Here is a 15663-nt window from a genome sequence, read left to right as displayed (position 1 = left end):
TACTTTTTGTGACTGATCTCACATATGTTCTCCAGTTTCATCCATTTCCCTGTAAATTATGTAATTTTGTTTTCTATGGCTGAGTAAAATTCCATTGTGTACATATCCCATAGTGTTGAAATCCAGTCATCTATTGGTGGACATCTTTGCTTCTATAGTTTGACAATTGTGAATTGTGCAGCTATGAACATAGATACACATGCATTAGTTTGGTGATTTGGTTTTCATTCTTTTGGGTAGATACTCAGAAGTATTATTGCTGGATCATATGGTAGGTTCATTCCCATTCTTCTGAGTATCCTCCATACGGTTTTCCAAAGTGGTTGCACTAATTTGCAATCCCACCAACAGTGTATTAGAGTTAACCACTTCTCCACATCGTCACCAGCATTTGTTGTTTGTGTTTTTTTTTAATCTTGTGTTTCAAAAGATATTAGACAAATAGATTTATAAAAACACTAATGCAAATGAAGTAGTTCATATATAGAGAGGTATTTTAGAAAAGGACAAAAATCACAGATAAAGACAAATAAATACATAAGTAAATACACTTAATAGAAAAAGTTTCTGACTAATGAATAGTTCTAATGAATAGTTGAAATGACAGTGGCAATGAGGTTTCACTTGGCACAATGGCAATGAGATTTTACATCTATCAGATCAACAAAAATTAAGAGTAATAACATCTTTCACTGAAAATGTGCAGGAATGTATTGCTGGCATGAATAGGAATAGTTTAAATATATTTCTCTAGAATTCTTTCTCAAAACAAAAATATATGAGTTGAGGGGATGGAGATATAGTTCACTGGTAGAGTGCTTGCCAAGCATGTACTTGAAACCCTAGATTCAGTCTCCAGTGTGCACGTGTGCATACACACACACACACAGGTGTGTGTGCGTATGCACGCGCACAAAACCCAGTAAGAATATAGGTTTCTGCATATGATTTTATGAGTGTGGAAGAATACCCTATTTTGTTAAATTGGATTATCTGGGATTGAGGTGGTTGTGAGATAGAAGGGTTAGGGGAGGGAGTGGGTTGTGTAGAAACAAGATAACAAGGAAAAAGCAAGAAAAGCTAATAGCCTGCAATCTGTCCCTATCCATCATGAACAATAGCCTGTTTTGTAAAATTCTGTGTATGAATGTATATATAAGCATATATACATATAAATATGTCACCATATAATATATATGTATCTATATGCAGAAAAATTTGGAAAAGTTATATCCACATTTATACATACATAGAGATATCTATTAAGACATACTACAAAGTGAAAAAGAACAAATGGCAAAGTGTATAACATGGTTCTTGATTTAAAAAAAACAAACAGAAATGTCCTTTATATATCTACTAATGCTTTGATATGTTCACAGGAGAAAGGGAAAATTGTGCAAGCACCACTTTACTGTTTAGGCTACAAATATATGGGGGAGTGTTTAGATTTTTTTCTTTCTACATGTATTAATATTATTTTACCTGTTTTGCTTTGTGTTTTAGCATTCTGACTGCTATAATCTAAAGAATTGACCATGTAACTTAGAGGATGGAAGATATATTTGCTCTTGGTGTTCCCTGGAGTTTTGGGTTTAGTCCATGTAAGGCCAGGAACCACTGATTTCAGGGCATGGCTGTGAGAAGCAGAGGAGGGAGATCACAAGGCTTTGCTTTCACCCATGGAGGCCAGAAGCTAGAGAGAGCAAACAAGCAAAGGGAGTCAAAACACAAGCACAATTGGAAAGGCCATACCTCAGGGACCCACCTTCTCCAAACACACCTACCTTGCCTAGGTTCCCACCTTCATGGTGGTAACCATGATATTCAACCCTCATGGCTGAATTACATCGACTATAAATTTATGAGCTCATTAGGAAGCATTCTATATATAACTATAACACTTTGTAACTTAAAAGGCTTGAAGTTATATTGCCCTGACAATTTGGGTAGACATTTTTCTTGACTTTTCATTTCACTTTGAACATAAGTTGATTTTTCCTATTAATATTAGACATCTAGTATTTGTCATTTGTCAATCTCTTGTATATTAACCATGAACTAACTACCTATCAAATGCTATAAATATGTAGTTCTTAATGGTTTCAGTGAGTTTTTTATTTTCCAGGAAGGTTAAAATTAATTGCAGATTGCTTTGATTCATCCAAACACAAAGGGAATCCAGATAAAGAGTAATTGTAGAAAAGTCATTTGTATTTTGTCACATAATTATGTATCCTTATGTAGACCAGAGCTGTCTACAGAACTTAATGAAAGTAGTGTACATTCTATGCTAATATTACAGCCAAGAGCCACAAGTGAACAAACAGTGCATCTGAAGAACTAAATTTTAACTTCTATTTAATATTAGTTTTAATTTAAATAGACATATGTGACAATGACTACTGCATTGTTCAGTGCAGATCTAGAATTAAACTTCCCTCACTAAACAAAACAAAACTATGTTGAAAGTTGAAAAGGCAAATTTGCTTCATCTAGTTACGGAAATATCATCTGTGTATAATGACAATAGCTTTTAAAAAACATTATGATGGCCGGGCGTAGTAGCGCACACTTGTAATCCCCCTGCTTGGGAGGCAGAGACAGGAGGATTGTGCAGGTTCGAAGCCAGCTGTGCTGACTTAAGAGACCCTGTTTCCAAATAAAAAAGTTTAAAAATAGGTCTGAGAGTGTAGGGATTTGTCTAGGCAAGTATTTTTCAAAGTTTTTTGTTTATTAGAATCATTTAGAAAACAGCTAGGCACAGTGGTGCACACCTGTAATCTCAGTATTTGGTAGGCTGAGATAGGAGGATTGCAAGTTTGAGACCAGCTTTGGCTCTTAAACCCTCGGAGCGGCAAAATTTGTGAATGTGGCCTACAGAAAGCCTTTGTTTAAAATAAATTAAAAAAGAGTGGGAGTGTAGCTCAGCAGTAGAATACCTATGGGTTCAATCACCAGTACACACACACACACTAAGGAATCATTCGAAAACAGGAAAAAAAAAACAAAACAAAAACTTGACACCTAATCTACTTCCTGAGATTGTGACTTAATTGGTTGTATCTAAGCACAGTTACTCATGGTTCATGTCACAAGTGTGTTCTTCACTCTTATTTTTATAAACGATTACCATAATTATATTATTTTTTTATTTTTTTACGGGTCTGGGGATGAAACCCAGGGGCATTTGACCTCCGAGCTACATCCCCTGCCCTATTTTTTGTTCTTTATTTTGAAACCGGGTGGCACTGAGTTGCAGAGGGCCTCGCTAAGTAGCTGAGGCTGTCTGCAAACCGCGACTCTGGTCTCAGCCTCCCAAATTCTGGGATTACAAGTGTGTGCCACCATGCCCAGTTATATTATTTATTATTATTATTATTTTATTATTATTATTATTATTAATAATAATTTTATTTGGCGGTACTGGGGTTCCTGGAAACACTTCTACCTCAGGGCTACACTCCCAGACCTAATTTTTATATTTTTATTTGGAAACAGGGTCTTTTAAGCTAGTGAGGCTGGCTTCAAACCTGCGTGATCCTCCTGTTTCTGCCTCCCAAGTGTGGGGTTTATAAGCGTGTGCTACCATTCCCGGCCATAATTATATTATTTTAATGACCATTCTAACAACATCAATTATTAATTATCTAACCATCTATTAACTGGTGTTTCAAAGCTGCTTTTCCATCTAAGTCTCAGTTTTGCTACACTTTTCAAAACAGAGCTACTGTTATTATCAGTAGTCCTGCTGAAGGTATCTGTACTTGGTTTCTGATCACTTCAAAGGAAAGGCATCCACTTTGTAATATTTTCCTGAGATATTAATTTCCACTTGTACACTCATAGACCTTTTCAAGTTGCTGAGATGGAGTGCTCTTGACTCCATCTTGAGAACCAAACAGACTAACGGAAAGCTAAGTTAACTATGGTGAGCCGATATTGGAGTTATTGTCTGCTGATAGACTTCTCTAATACAGACAATGCTGCCTAGGTACCAATTCACTGTTGGCTCATGATTGCAATCTGAGCACCAGAAACCTGATCATTGGAGAGCCACAAAATGAGCAGTGGTCTATCCCAGATTCTCATTAGACAGATGGGAGCTTCAGACCTGGGAGCTAAGTAGTGATATGTCCAGGACCTCACAGTGAATTAGCAGTGTACTTGGGAATCTATGTTCCTGTCACTGCTCTTCCCACTTGAAGCAACTTCATATGAACATTACACTTGGATGAGGAGTCAAATACTTTGCATGGGGCATGAGTTTACACCATTAAACAATTTTTGTAAGGCCTCTCTGATTTTTGACGAGACGATGCTCTGCATTTCTGACATTACTCCTAATTATGGGTTCCTCATTAAGGAAGGCTTGATGTTAGTATTCGCGTGTGTGTGTGTGTGTGTGTGTGTGTGTGTGTGTGTGTGTAAGTGTGTGTGTAAGTGTGTATGTCTAGGGATTGAATCCAGGGACATTCTACCTCTGAGTTATACCTCCAACACTATCTTTCAGTTTTTGAAATAGGCTCTTGCTAGGTTGCTGAGAGTCAAGTTGCTGAGGCTGGCCTCAAATATGCATTATTCCTGTCTCAGCTTCCTAAGTACTGGCAGTACAACCATGCAGCACCATGGCCAGCTGTTGTTTACATTGTTAACCCTGCTCTACCATCCAAAATTAGCCCAAGAATTGTGGGAAACTAGGAAGGAAGTAAAAGAGTTCTCCAAAGCCTCAGCTCCTAGGTACTCAGTAGTACCTAGGAGCTATAGTTTCCATTACTCCAGGCAGAATGGCACCTACGCAGGTGCACACTGTTTTGAGGAGGCCTAGTATGAGAATCTTTAAGTAAAATCAAAGAAATAACGGAGGCAATGGGAAATCAGAAAAATTTGCCTTTGCTTTGTGAATGGCTTCACTTTAATAACTTGTTCTTATAGCCTTATTGGCATATGACTCTTAGGGAAAAAATAAGGTACAAACTCAAGAGCATTGTAAGGCATGCCATTTGAAATTATTAGCAGGACTTTCTCCTTCCACAGATAAGCCTTTAAAATCATCCCCTAAGAGGAGTGCTCCCTGGATGAGAAGCTATAAAAAGTTAGAAATAATCATAATAATGATATTATAGTAATTGATACTAGTATTTCTTCAATATGGTATGCTTTTTACTGGTTTGAGGACTTATATATCCACATACATGAGGTAGGTGGTTTCATTTGATAAGAAAAGGGACATAGGTTAAAAATATCTTCCTCAGGCTCAAACTGTAAGAGACAGTACTAAAATTTAGATAAAGAATACCTGACTCTAAGGCTTGTGTTCTTCATCAGTTAAAGAATTGATTTCTTTGTCCTCCTCTCATTGGGTAGAAGCCCAGAGCAGCTGGGCTCAAGCTATTCTGTGTTCAACAGTCCCTGGAGGTATCTTTAGTTTACCTCCAATTGTAGTGGAGACCAGTGTCTTTCAGCCTTCTAAACAATGCACAATCTTCTTTCACAATATTTCACTTCATCTTTAAACCTGGTATTTTAGGTAATTGCCAACTGAGAGCCCAGGACATGAGATGCACTTGTAGGATGCTTAGCCCAACACCATAATAAAGTAATAAAATAAAGCTGGATATTTGTCATTAGTCTTCATTAAAGGACCCACTAATTTATTGACTTGGTTTTAAATAAGAAATGATTGTGCACCAGGTGCTTAAATAACTAGAAATATAACTTAAAGAAGAGCATATTGATTTAGCAGGACATGGGACCTGACTTTGATTTAGAGGCCTTTTGAGAAAAAGAGGTACACACTTCTTCCCTAGGTCCAATAGTTGGCTCAATGGAGAGAAGCAAGAGGGAGACATGAAGGGGTTATGGGCAGGTAGAGATATGTAGTGATGGAATGGGCTGCCTTAGATGTGAAAAGATCCACACACTGGGTTATGTATCCATTGGCCAAATAACTACCCCGTGAGAATATCATGTAAATGATTCTAATAAGAGGGGAGAGATGTGTCTAGATAGTCCTTCTGACACAGCTTTTTGAAAGTTATTACAGTATAGTTTTGTGTTTCAAGATTTTGCAAAACATTCATATAAATGACATTATAATAGCTAAGGTACTTTCTCTTGCAAAAAAGGGAATCCTTTTTACTTACATTTTAAAATGGCAAAATAGATAATCAGGCATTGTTAGACCCAAGGTGTTGGGTGAAATCATCATCATCCTATTTCTTTTTCCTGGGTTCTTGACCCAATTCCTGTTCACAGGCAAGAGCTTATCCCCTCAAAGTGAAAAATAGCTGTAGCTCATTCTTCCCATTTTAAATCTGGAGAAGAGTTGGTTTTTTGTGCAATTATTTCTAGCAAAAGGGATATCAAGGAAATGAAAATCTTGCCAACAAAAAGGTTCCACTTCACCCTATACTAACATAGAGAAGAGAGAAAATACAGCTTATTTTTGAGTATACACATAAGATTATAGGCATGCAGGCAGTCTGCTGGAGACTACAACCTGGGCAGAATTTCACATACAGTAAAGTAAAAGGAAAATGAAAACTTCTCTTACATCCTTGAGAGACAAATAGATATATCTTATAATAGTCATGTGCAATCCTCCCCAGAGACTCCTGATTCAATTTGAAATATTTATGCTTGTACTTCCCAGAGTTCGAAGGCTCATAACTTGGTATTGTATGATTAATCTAGAGTCTGAATTTATCTAAATGATATAAGGTCTGGACTACCAGTCATGTTCAGGATCCCTAAGGGAGAGAGGGGGCAGCTATTACTCCTTTATCAGATCCTGCACAAAACTATCACATCACATAGGCTCTAGTTGGGTGGCATGACCATTAGTGAGCAAATATTTATAGTTACCATATAGGGTACAACAGGAAGAAAATGTGTTAATGCTGTGAAGCATTTTGTGGATCCTTGGGGTACTGGCATGGGAGGCAGTGTTTTTCTGGTCCATCATAACAGGTGTTTAGTTTGGCCATCAGGAGCTGGTGTATCTGTGTTGCCAATCCTCAACCCCCCCCCCCTCTTTTTTTTTTATAACTACAGGGCTTGAATGAAGAATGAACAACCAGAGGTTGTGTGTGTGTGTGTGTGTGTGTGTGTGTGTGTGTGTGTCTTTTTTGTTTTGTGTGTTTTTTTTTTAGAATAATTGCTACAGTTGCAGAAAACCTACAGTGAGGGAACCCAAAAATCCAGGCTGAAAGCCAACTATGAGCTGAGGGCAGTCATCTTGAATATTAAGACTTTACTAACAAACCAATTGTTTTAGGATGAGATCTGTATACAGAGGTTTGGAATCTATGGTCTATTCCAGAAGTCCTGGAGAGGAGTCAGAAAAACTCCCCAAAGTAGATATAAACACATGGCCAACCATTCTATATGGAATTTGGGGGCATAGTACACTATGCCTGTCATACCTACAATCCAATGTGTGATGCATGGGGAACCAATGGAAAGGGCAAGACATACTCCCTAGTCAGAGATGGTTGTAAAGTTTTTCTAGATAAGGGAAACAGTAACTTTTCTCCAGATGTATTCTTTGGAATCTGTATGTGATAGCCAATTATTAATTGGTCACTGAAACAAAAATATTAAACAGGATGGAACAGGGTGAAGGATAATATATGAGGTTTTTTTTGTTTGTTTGTTTTGTTTTGTTTCGTTTTTTACCACAGAGCACTAGAATAGGAACTAGTAGACTCTAGCTCTCTAGCTTGAGGCTTGGAGATGAAGTTGCCTCAGGTGTGTTATGGCTAAATTATAATTGTCAAGTGAGGTATCTTATTCCAGAGTTCAAGGAGATAAAAATGCAGAAACCCCTTCAGTTACTGATAGGTGAGATCTCAAAGTGCTATTGAAGGTCATTGTTCCCAAGTCCAAAGAAATACTTCCCAAGTGACTGCTATGCTATCTTTAGTCATGGGAAGAGTTCTGTTTAGGACCAAACTTTTGTTATTTCATATTTTTACAGGATCCTAGGTCAAGGGTGATGGCTTGGAAGAATCTTTCTACTAATTCACTGAACTATTTAACTCTAGTCTGAGATATAACATGAGCAGAACTAGTTAGTTTAGGTAACCTCATAAGTCTTTGGACTGTAATGTTTAGTTTTGACTATCAATCTTGGGGGGTACAAAACATTGTTATGGATTTCTAATAAGCTCAATGAGCTGTACTTTCTGAATATTTTTTCTTCTAACAGTGTACTATCTTGGTATAAGAGGAATAGAGGCAAGCTAGATGAATAGAAGGTGCAGGAGCTCTTTGGTTCTTTCAACATCCACTTTTCCTGGGAATTTGCTGGATCTGAACACTCCATTGAACCCCATTCCTCTCTCCACTAGAGTCCTCTCCTAGAGACATGGCATGCTATATTTTATTATAAACATGGTAGTAATAATACTCACTCTTCCTCCTTTCTTTCCCCTAGATCACCTCCCTGTCTCCAATGAAGTTTCTCCTCCATTATCTGGAGTCCCTTTGGTATTCCAATTACTCCCTAGCTTCCTCATATTAGAGAAAACATATGACTCTTCACTTTCTGTGACTAATCTCACTTAACATAATGTTATCCAGGTATTTCCATATTCTTTATTGTTGAGTAGAATTTTATTGTGGGTTTTATGTTCATATGTAATAATACCAATTTTGATCTCAGTATAAAGAAGGTGTGGATAGGGAGGGAGCCAGAGGAAAGCCCACCAAGTGCTTGTGCATGTATGCCACTATCTAGGTGATTTACATCATGATGTGAAAAAAACAAAACAAAACAAAACAAAAACCCCATAGGAGCTTGCCCGACAGCAAGAACACACTCTGAGAATCACCAGTTGCCTCCCCCTTACTGGGTCTATCACTTTTTTTGTCCCCATTAGGTGGTTCTTGAATGTAAAATGTTCTTAGGTATCAAAGAATTTCCATGCTTTCGATGGGAGCCTCACTCAAGATGAGGGTCTAGGGTATAGATTTCTAAAGTTAGCAATACAAACCTCTGGTATTGGGGGCAGCCACACTGCAATGATCCAGGAGGGCATAGTAGCTCTGGATGTAAATGGAGGATGTTGAATAAAAATAGTGACAGCAGAAATACCCAGGGGAGAGCTAGTTTGTTTGTTTTTTTTTTTCCTGGATGGGGATGGTAAACCAATACTTTGGGAATCTATGGTAGGATCTCATTTCACATGAACAGACACAGAAGCAGGAAGAAGCATTGGAGCCTCCAGCAAAGGCAGAAACAACTGGTGCATTCTCAGTGTTGTGGCTTCATGTGTCTGTCTGACCCAATAGGAGCCTATCTCACTGTCTTTTGGTTGTGCCATTGTTGGCTTGTCTGACCACAGGCTTATTAAGACACTAATGGAAATGCTATGATTGGCTATTAGTTGAAATCTGTTGGCCCTTACTTGGGTAGATGGAAGGAGTTATTTCATCTGCCACCAATCACTTTGCTAACATTCGTTTTTTAAAGACAGTATCCTACCTTGACAGATAATTTGCCTTGGTTTATAATTCACATCTTTGCCATCACCTTGGACCCTTCTGGCATGTACTCCATAAATCACTAGTCTTTTTTTGCTGTGAATTCCTGTCATCTCCACATTGCTGGGATGAGGTCATTAAAGGCTATTGCTGCCAGTACTATTTATCTTCAAGTTTTGTTTTCACTCTGCCTTTCCAGGATTCTTCTATATCTGGCAAATCTCCTTTCATTTATTTCATCAGATCCCCTCATCATGTCATTAATTTTGCTGTAGTGATGTGACAGACTATGGTGGCTTCATCTCTCCATTCCAGGTTAAGGATGTTTGAAGATGCAGAGTCTCTTCCCTCTCCACAAGGGCATAAAGAGTAAGATGGCACAATGATGGTTATGTGCAAAGGAACTGTGCAGGTCTGTGACACATAGGGATTTGAGCCATGGACTAGACTCCAGTCTTTCCTGAATTTACCCCAGACTCCTCCCCTCTCTGGAATAGAACACCTCACAGGCAGTCACTAAGTATTGCTTGAATAAATGGATAAAAAATAGATGAATCAATGTCATTATCTATTAAAGAAATCAATGAAGGCAATAACTAAGTTCAAAACCATTTTCTAGTTTAAAATCTTTTCTGAGTGGGTAGTGATGACACATGGTTGTAATTTCAGTACTTGGGAGGCTGAGACAGGAAGATTGCAGGCTCAAGACCAGCCTCAGAAACTTAGTGAGAACCTGTTTCAAAATAGAAGAATAAAATAGGGCTGGCGATATATCTTAGAATATTCCTAGATTCCTCCTCAGAAAAACACACACACACCCCATATATATTATATATATATAATTTTTCGTTTACCTCCTGCATGCTTATTCAGTTTCATCTCCCTATCTGTACCCCTTAGCATGTTACTTAGCATGTTATACATGTACCCTTAGCATGTTATACTCCAATAACATAGGACAATGTGTAGTTCTCTAGCTTCATGGCAGTTTACACTGCCAAGATTTTGTGCATGCTGTGACACATGTTTGAAATGCCTTTTCCTTCTTGTCTTGGCTTAGTTGATACTCATTTAACAACCCATTTGGGTACTCATTTTGTCAAAACCTGTTTCTGAAATTACCCTATAGTCATGTTTTGCCCTTCTGGGTCTATTATATAATTGGCAAACTTGATCTGGCATCATAATAATCTATGACCATATTTCTTATAATGTATTTGGTGAAATGCCATCTAAAGAGACACCCCACACACAGAACGGTTCTGTGTCAGTAAATTGGGGGAATGCTGCAAACTAGACTCTTCTCTTAGACCCTTCTCACTGGCATTTTAAAAGTTCTAAGATGTTCAGGAGTAAAGAAAACTATTAATTTTCACTTAATATTTTCTTAATGTTTAAATACAGATGCTGTTTTCATTATTCATTATTAATGTCACATTCGGAAGTTTCCTTGGAAAAATGACTTCATATACATGCCATATTCTCCTAAGGGTGGGAATTCAGAGGGAATAGAAACTTGGAATCCCATACCTGGGTATGCAGAAAGAATATAAATTGAATTGGTTTGAAGTCATAAGATGAGGCACACCCCTCACTTGGGACCTCCAAGAATTTGTGAGAAACTCTCCTCATGGTTCTCCAGCCGGGTCTGAAAGCAGAAATTTCTGGCTGTCATCAGGCTTGCTTTTCAAGGAAGTCTTCTCCCCTGGCTGATTCCAATAACTTTTTTTGTGGTTCTTGTTAATATTTCCTTTACAATCAGTTGACCAGTGCTGGCTGAATGAAAGCAAGCCCCAACAAGTGGGAGAGAATGAGTGCTTTTGGCAAATTCATGCTTGGCTGGAGAAATGGAATAAAATTCTTGGAATCTGTCAGTGGGTAGAAACTCTGGGAGAATGATCAGAAGGTGATGTAGGGACTGCCACAGGTAGGAGTGCAGTTGGAGAGATGAAAATAAAGACAAGTGAGAAGAGCAAAGAACAAAAGGCACTAGTTTATTGGCAAACATCAGCCCATCTGCTGTGTTGTATCTGTTCCAGAGCACAATTTGTGCTATGATGGTTTAAAGTCCAGGACTGAGGAAGGAAAAGGTATAGTGAAACATCTTTAGGGCTGGCAATGCCTATGGTGACCTTTACAGAGAGAGCAACACTAGAGGAAAGGCTTTCTTGGAACAGGTGTACAGTGTTTTATGAAGTGTATGACAGGATGAAAAAGCAGGGAACATAATCTGGGGTGCCTGGCATAGTGGATGGAGAGCAGTATAGGAAGCAGTAAGAGTGAGGTCATAGAAAACCTCATTGGTTATGTAATGCACAGTCATCACTTGTGTGCAGTGAAAAGCCACTGAAGGGCTTTATACAGAAGATGTAAATCTCTTCATATTTGTGAAAGTCTGATTTGGCCGAAGAAGATTAGATGGAACAAGTGGGGAATGAACCAGAAGCAAGAAAATCACTCAAAATGCTGTGGCATTAAGAGATGGTGACCAAACAGAGGCAGAGAGAAAAGTATGTGAATACATAGGAAAAAAAAAAAAGAAATATTTTTGTTTTAAATTTAATGTTGTGGTTTGTATCTGAAGTATAGCTCCCAAAAAGCCTGGTCTTCAATGCAGCAAGATTCAGAAGGAGCATGGCTTTACGAGGTGGGTCACAGGAGGGTAGCCTGGAGGACTATATCTGTAAATCTGTCCCTGGCATGTGTCTGTCTGTCTGTCTCTCTCCCCTGAACAGTTTTTCTCTGCCACTCCCTCCACCATGATGTTTCTGCTGTGGAACCCATAGACCATGAACCAAACCTCTGAAGCTATGGGCCAAATGAACTTACTTCCTCAAAGGTGATCTCAGATATTTTGGTTACAGTTGTTCTTTACAGGTATTTTGGTCACAAGAGAGCTAAAACATTTACCAATACCGATTATACTTGATGCTTAATGTGATGTGGAAAATGGTTGGAATCTTAGATGGCTTCTGTTTTCTGCCCTGAGTGACTAGATTTGTCTTCATTAAAGAAGTAAAATTAGAAATTAGCATTAGTAGTGTTTGTGAAAGGTAAGAATGGTGGTCAAGTTTTTGTTGTTTGCTTTGCTGCATTTCTCTCTTCCTTCTTGTTTATCTCTTTTGGTGAAGTAAGGCCCTGGTGACCCTGGTTTTCATTTGTGAAATTTATTCAAATTTCACAAATCTTGTTTTCACATCAGGGCAGAAATTACCTTCATGTTTTTATTCACAAAAGTGGCTATGCTCAAGGCAAAAGAATAATTTGATTTATATCCTCACCTATTATAGATTTAGTAAGTACCTACTTGCCCTGTTGTGTACTGCCAGGCTGGGCTCTCTTTGGTGATCATTTCTGATTCTATCTTTAGATTATCTGCCATCCAGCACTGAGCTCAGCATACCCTCGGTGACCAGAGCATTTATTGACATGACAATTCTATACTCCTACTCTTGATACCCCAGAACTACTGAAATCTTATTCCTTATTCATGGAATGCAGTCTGTACCAATACATATTCTACCATCAAAACCCATTTACATGGCCCATTTACACGGGCCCTTCCCATGGAGGCTTACCTGACTCTTCTGGGAGGAAGCGATGTACCTCCTCAGATTATCATACTCTATCTGCACTTCCTTCAAGGCCTGATTTTAGTGACTAGAAATTGGACCTGAGAGTCAAACACATGAGTTCAAATTTCAGCTCTATCTGTCTGTCTGCTGAGACCTCAAGAGCCTTTGTTTCCTCACTGGTTGAAATAGGGATAGCAGTTATTTCTCTCAAAAGGTTTTAGATGTTAAATGAGTTAAGGCATAAAAAAATTTAGCACAATGCCTGGTTCATAGTAAGTATTCACCTCTTACTAGTTTTATATTTTTATTTTTTACTTATGTTAACATTAATTACTCATATTCAGTTTATTTGTGGGCATATCTGTCATATGATCCTCTGAGGATAAGATTATGACTGGTTCATGAAGTCTTCACCCCCAAAGAATACTTATCATAATTCCTGCCACATAGGAGATGCTCAGTCAATATGTACTGAATGTTGAAAGAATAACCCTGTATAATTCATACTAGAAATCATCAAGAAGAGTAGCTTGGCTCAATCCCCATGATTTTGCTTATTTCCAGGCCCTCAGCCTATCGAATTACCACTGAGCACATGATGTGCTACAGATGGTTGTTGTCAGTGGGTTCTTTACCTAGAGTTTTATCTTTTGGTCCCTTTATGTCATGATGTCCTAGTGGAGTTGTTATATCCTACTATCAGCACTGAGGGGATCTTTAAGCAGCTTTTACTTTTATTACCTCAGGAAGCAAGAGATCCAAAAGGGTATTCCAAGGAGTTTGTATCCCAGCAATTCAAAACATGGATCCAAGCAACACTAGGCACACATAAGTTTACAAAACTTGCAGTGGCATTAGAAAACTTTGTGCATGGGCAGATGAATACCTTGAGACACGCAGATAATATCTGCCCAGATGTTTTTTTTTTCAATAAATTAGAAAATATTTTACATTTATCCACATGTTTATCATTCTAGTGCTCTTAATTTCTTCTCATAGATCTGAATTTCTATCTGGCATTATTTCTCTTCAGCATTGTATACTGGTGACAATTTTCTTCCCTTTCATTAGACTGCAAATGTCTTTTTATTGACCATCACTTTTAAAGGATATTTCTACTAAATATAGAACAGAATGTTGATGCTTTTTTTTTTTACTTTCATTACTTAAAAAATATTGTTTCATCTGTACTCTGATCTCCATTATTTCAGATGAGATGTTAACTGCTATTGTTTCCTTGAATATAATGTATATTTTTCAATCCTCTGTTTGGCTTAAAGATTTTCTCTTTGGTCTTTAATAGCTTGATTATGATGTGTCTAAATATGGTTTTCTTTGTAATCTTTTTTAAGATATCCTAAATTTCTTGGTTATAGATTTTTAAATAAAATTTATAAATATTATTATTATTATTATTATTATTATTATTAGGATTGAATCCAGAGGCATTCTACTGCTGAGCTACACTCCAGCCCAATTTTATTTTATTTTACTTTTTTGTGCTTTTATTGGTGCATTATAGTCTCACATCATGATGAAAATCATGTTGACAATGACATCTATGCACACACTCTTGATGCCCCCCTCCCCATTTTCCTCCCTTTCAATAGAGAGTACCCAGATTGATGTTGGAATACATGCATGCACATAGTCTATGGTAGTATTTTTATTAATGAACCTGAGTCTTCCTCCACCACTACCCTTATATCTCCTCCCTGGCTCCCCTGAGGTTTTCCATCATTTAGAGTATCTCTTGTATCCCAATTACTTATTATCCTGCACATACTAAATAAAACATGCCTCTTAACTCTCTGTGATTGGCTAACATAACATAATGTTCTCTAGGTCCTTTTGTTTTCTTGCAAATGATAAAATTTTATTTTTCTTTATTGCTTAGTAGAATTCCATTGTGTTTATTTCCCATAATTTTGCAATCCATCCATCTGTTGATGAACACCTAAGTTGGTTCCATAGTTTGTCTATTGTGAATTGTGCTTCTATGAAAATAGATATGCATATATTATTGTAGTTCTCTGATTTCAACTCCTTTGGAAAGATACCCAATAGTGTTATGTTCAGATCATATGGTGGATCCATTCCTAGTTTTCTAAGGATCCTCCACATTGATCTCCATAGTGGCTGGACTAGTTTGCAATCTCACCAACAATGTAGAAGAGTGTCTATTTCCCCACAGCCTCACTAATATATATCGTTATTTACCTTCTTTATGATTGCAGTTCTGATTGGGGTTAGATAGAATCTCAGTGTAGTTTGGATTTTCATCTCCTTGATTGCTAATGATGTTGAGCATTTTTTCATGTATATATTGGTCATTCATATCTCCTCTTTTGTGAAATGTCTATTCAGTTCAGTTGACCATTTTTAATTGGGTTATTTGTTTTTGTAATGTAAAGTTTCTTTTAAGTTTTTTGTATATTCTAGATTAGACTTTTGTCAGAGGAAATGCTCTTCTCCCATTCTGTAGGCTTTCTCTTTAGACTCTTGATAATTTCCTTTGATGCAAAGAAACTTTTTAGTTTGATATAATCCCACTTATTAATTCTTGTTTTAATTTTTTGAGCTTTGGGGGTCTTGTTTA

Source organism: Muscardinus avellanarius, assembly GCF_963383645.1.
Source record: "Muscardinus avellanarius genome assembly, chromosome: 10".
Lineage (NCBI taxonomy): Eukaryota > Metazoa > Chordata > Mammalia > Rodentia > Gliridae > Muscardinus > Muscardinus avellanarius.
This window is presented reverse-complemented; position numbering follows the sequence as displayed.